This window comes from Hipposideros armiger, unplaced genomic scaffold, assembly GCF_001890085.2.
Source record: "Hipposideros armiger isolate ML-2016 unplaced genomic scaffold, ASM189008v1 scaffold_1665, whole genome shotgun sequence".
Classification (NCBI taxonomy): Eukaryota; Metazoa; Chordata; class Mammalia; order Chiroptera; family Hipposideridae; genus Hipposideros; species Hipposideros armiger.
This window is the reverse complement of record NW_017733015.1, coordinates 79,083-84,723: the sequence shown is the minus strand read 5'-3', so window position 1 is coordinate 84,723 and position 5,641 is coordinate 79,083.

Genomic DNA, 5,641 nt, shown 5'->3' with positions numbered 1-5,641 from the left:
TTTCACTTGGCTGTCTAATGCCCCTTTCTAAGCTAGCATGTCTAAAATTGACATGCTTAGGTTTCCCCATCCAAATCCACCCCTTTCCCAGTGTTTCTTTTCTCAGAAGATGGCACATGCCTTAATTCACCCTTGGCTCAGGACCCAAACCTAGGAGTCTTCCAGGATTCCTCTCGTTCTTTTATTTTCCATATCCGATTGTCAGCAAAATTTTTTGTTTCTATCTTCCCAATTAATCTTTAATTTTCTCCTTTCTTTAGACCTCTACCCCAGTTTCCCCAGCCTAAGCCACAATCATTTCTGACATAGACTGGTAAGCCTTCTTATCATTCTCTCTACTCACCTTTTCCACCACCGCCCAAAGTCTCTATACACCCGCAAAGCGATCCTTCTGTGAAGTAAATAAAATTGTATCCCTCCTCTGCTCTAAATCCTCCAAATACATTTCCAACACACTGAGAATAAAACCCATATCTTGACCATAGTCCATAGCCTTGGTGATTGGTTACTTTGATCTCATTTTCTACGTTCTTTCTTGAAACCCCTCTCTTAAGATGCATCAATCACGCTGGTTTCCTTGCTATTCCTCCAATACCTCAATGGCTTTTGTACCTACTGTTGGCGTTCTCTCCGACATGCACTCTCCCACCCCATACATTCACACTGCAGTGGAGGCTTCTGATGGGGATTTGTGTGGAGGTAGGTAGGTACACATCTGGAAGGGCTAGCTACAGGTGAGCATGGTGGTACAGGCCAGTAGACAGGGCCTGACCTGGGCCAACAAGTAGCTGCGAGGGCCCTGGCTGTTGGGATGTTCTCTAGTGGCTGCTCAGTGTCCCCCTGGGTGTGCACACTGCAGTGGTGGCTGGTGATGGCAGTTGAGCCAGGGGTGTGCAAATACACAGCTGGAGGGGCAAGCCCTGAGTACTCTCAGGGCAGTGGGGGTCAGCTGCTGGGGTGTAAGCTGGCGTTTTGCTCTCTCGCAGCTACAGAGGCCTGAGTTGGCTGCCAGTGTTGTTTCTGGGTTCTCACGGGGTTGGGGTTGAAGGAGCAGGGAGGGACTCAGGTGGTTGATATCAGTGAATGTAAATATCTGTGGGGTGAAAGTTGATGACATCTGCAGGTAGTCTATTGTGGCTGTCCTGGCTGTAGGTTCCCACAGTGATGAAACCTGCTCTGTCGGCAGAGGAAGGAGGTCACTATGAATTGTAATGGTTCCTGCTGTGGTTGCCCTTGTCTTTCTTCCTTGTTCCTAACCATCTCTGCATCTCAGTTTTCTAGTCTGGGTGGGATTAATCCAAAGCAGAAACATTGTGTAGTGCTTCCAAAGGCTGGAGAAGCTGGTTTCTCATCCCACTCTTCCTTTCTAGGTGAGGGGGAACTTTTTCTAGCTGGGAACTTCGTTCTTGGCACTGAATAATTCTGGCTCAGGGAATGAGACGATGGAGGCAAAACGAAACTGTCTTCTTTCTCTTCTGCGATTATTCTCAGGAGTTTTGTTCTACTGTGTTGCTAAAATTTCTTAATAGGACTCTAGAGCTCTCCCAAAGCTGGTGTGTGCGTGTGTGCGCGTGTGTGTGCATGTGTGTGTGTGCGTGTGTGTGCGCACGTGTGTGTGCGTGCGTGCGCGTGTGTGCGTGCGTTTGTGTGTATGTGCGTGTGTGTGTGCATGTGTGTGAATGTGTGTGTGCGCGCACGTGTGTGTGCGTGTGTGGTGCGTGTGTGTGTGTGTGTGTACGTGCATGTGAATAGCCATCTAGTTGTTGATTTTTGAGGGGAAACATGGACGCTGGGGTCTCCTATGTCGCCATTTTGGTGATGTCACTCCTACACGTGACATTTGAATGTTACCCAAATGTGAAGGGAATAAAAAATAACAGAGTTTATTTCTCAACAGAATTGAAAATGTAGTCTAAAAAGTTCACTTATATGAATCTGACCTTTGACAGTGTGGTGATTTGCTTCAGTCATAAAGTAGAAATGATTGTCCTCTATTATATTACCAGTAAATGATGTTGCCATTTCAATATGTAAATGCTAACTCTTAGTAAAATGTGAATCTGTTCAATAGGCTTCAACATTGCTTACTATATAATTAAAAACATAATAAGGCAGAAATATTTAGCCCACCTACCTACCCAAATGTCTTACCATACTAAATTGTAATAAATGGACACCTTTTTAATGCAATTTTGTTGTTTTTACTCACAATAATTCCTAAAGCCCACACATTTCTCCTGCTGGGTCTATTACTGGAAATTATTCTAAACACAATGCTGAGCTAAAGATGAATATGAGATGTGAAAAGGCAGTGTGTCATTGTGGAGATAAGGATGGAGAAGTGCGATCTTACCCAAATTTCTAGTAGTTTCTCTTAGAGAGAAGAATAAAATACTTGTTGATATACTTAAATTATTTTCTTTAGTGTTTGTTTTTTAGCAGAATCAAAGCCCATATCAGGGTTTAACAATAGAACTGACATACTTAAAATAAATAAATAGATATCCAAATACAAGTAAACTTTTTGAATATTAAATGCACAGCTTATTTATCTTCACAATCTGATTTATATTTGTTTATCCCAGAATAAAGACTTACGCCTTGGAAAAATCTTAAGCTCTAATTCTTTTTTATTAGTTTCAGGTGTACAAAACAGTGCCATAGTTATACTTTTTACCCCTCACAAAGTGACAACACCCCTGCCCCAATCCACTGCCCCACTGCCCCTCCCCCGACATCATACATTAATTTTTTATTGAGGAAAAATCAGTATATAACATTATGTATAAGTTTCAGATGTACATTGTAATTTGATATCTGTAAGCACTACAAATTGACCACCACCAAAAGACTAGTTACCGTCTTCCACATACAGTTGACCCCTTCATTTACTTCGGCTTCCCCACACATCCCCTTTCCCTCTGGTCACCTCCAGTCAGTTCTTTGTTTCTATGGATTTGTTTTTGTTTTGTTTGTTTCGAGGTTTTGTTTATTTTTTTAATTCCATATATGAGTGAAATCATACAGTATTTGTCTTTCTCTGTCTGAATTATTTTACCTTCAAGGTCCATCCACGTTGTCACAAATGGTAAGATTTCATTCTTTTTTATGACAGAACATATATAAAACATTTGCTTTTTTAATATTTTTTATTTTTCAATTACAGCCGATATACAATAGTATATTAGTTTGAGGTGCACAGCATAGTGTTAGACATTTATAGAACTTATGAAGTGATCACTCTGATAAATCTAGTACCCATCTGACAGCATACATAATTATTATATTATTGACTATATTCCTTATGCTATAGTTTACATCCCCATGACTATTTTGTAACAACCAATTTGTACTTCTTAATCCCTTCCCCTTTTCCATCCATCCCTCCACTCTCTCCCATATAGCGACCATCAAAATATTCTGTGTGTCCATGAGTTTCTTTCTGTCTTGCTTTTTTGTTCTTTAGATTCCATATATAGCTGAAATCATGTGGCATTTGTCTTTCTCTGTCTGACTTACTCCACTCAGCACAATACCCTCTTAGGTCCATCCATGTTGTTGCAGATGGCAAATTTCATTTTTTATGGCTGAGTAATATTCCACTGTATATATGGATCACATCTTCTTTATTCATCCATTGATGGATACCCAGGTGTCCATATCTTCACTTTAGTTCCTTTAAAAATGCATTTTGTATACCTTATATCTTCCTTGAAAACACACATCATTATTTTCTTTTATATATTAATTAGAATCTATAACCTTCACGACCTTAATTTTTACTGATAACCAAAAGCAAGTAATGAGCACTTCCACTGGTAAATCGAAGACTATATTTTGTAACCTTCAAAAGCATAGGCTTTTGTAATATAATACAAGACATATTGTCAATAATGCTGCAATTAACATATGTATGTACATGTCCCTTTGAAGTAGTGTTTTGGATAAATACTCAAAAGTGGGTCCTTCTTTGCCTCTTGTTGTAGCCTTTGTTTTAAAGTCTATTTTGTCTGGTATAAGTAGTGCTACTGCAGCTTTTTACTTTTGTTTCCATTTTCATGAAATATCTTTTTCCATCCCTTTCCTTTCAGTCTGTGTGTGTCTTCTAAAGTGAGTCTCTTATAGACAGCATATGTAAGGGTCTTGTTTTCTTATTTGTTCAGCCACCCTGCGTCTTTTTTTTAAGATTTTATTGGGGAATTGGGGAAGGGAACAATGTTGGGGAATTGGGGAAGGGGAACATTGTGTGTTTTTCCAGGACCCATCAGCCTCAAGACAAGTTGTCCTTCAATCGTAGCTGTGGAGGGTGCAAGCTCAGCTCTAAGTCTAGTCGCAATGTTAGAGCATGCTCTCTCACCAGCTAAGCGGCAGCTCAGCTTGGGCGCAGCTCACCATCGCATGTGAGAATTGAACCAGCAACTTTGTTGCTCAGAGCTCGCACTCTAACCAACTGAGCCACTCGGCCGGCCCTCACTCTATGTCTTTTGATTGGCACATTTAACCCGTCTACATTGAAAGTAATTCTTTTTTTTTTTTTTGGGCCGGCCGAGTAGCATGTTGGTTAGGAATTGGCTTGGACTCCAGCTCTGAGCAGCAGGGCCCTGGTTCAGATGCCACATGAGGGTTAGTGACACTGTGCCCTCTATAGGTAAGGTGGTGAACAAAAGCTCGACCTGGAGCTGGGCTGCTGTGATTCGTCAGTGATGGCGTAGGCTTCAGCAGGGCTGCAGTGGGCTGCCATAGGCTACTGTGTGTGGCCAACAGCCAGCGTCAGCAGCCTGCAGCCAGTGTGAGCTGCCATGAGCAGCCGTCCAGAGGCCGGTGACCGATCTGCCTCATTCCAGAAGAGCGCAATGTTAATACCAACATGGGCCAGTGAAGCAACGTCCTCCACAACTAGACTGAAGAACAAAAGGACAGCAAGTTGTCTGTTCCCCTTCCCCCAATTCCCCAGCGCTGTTTCCCTCCCCCAATTCCCCAATAACATCTTTAAAAAAAAAGTAATTCTTTTTTTTTAAGGTTTTTAAAATAACATTTTTAAAAAGTTAACATGTGCATATACTAGGAAACTGAAAACACAAGAACAAAGTCATAATCAAAAGCTGTTTAGTTTCGCATGTCTTTCTAGGTCCTGTGTATCTACACAACTAAGCTTCCATTTTTGTGTAATTAACATTGTATAGTTATGCATCATTTTCACATATCATGAATATTTACCTCTTCATTATCCCAAAGCTATATGAATATTTTGATAACCAATGACACACTATACCAACTCAATCTGGAAGAAGAAAAATGTAGTCCTGCTTTTCTTGGCGACAAAAATTTCATAAAGGACAAAAATGGCAACAGTCCTCTTATGATAAAGATATGGGCATAGTTACAATTAAAATACGGCATTGCCTGAATGTTCAATTAAAAATGAGACATAAAGCAACATAGTACACAAAGTACTGTAAGAGAAATTCATTAAGATCTATACTTTTAAAATGTTAACAAGGCAAATTTCCAAGGAAATACTTAACAATGTATCCGTATTCTATAGTAAAGGAGACAGATGCACGCATATCAGTCGTTATCATCATGATGTACATACGAATACATCTGCATACATCTCTCCCTCCATCCTTCCCCCCGCCCC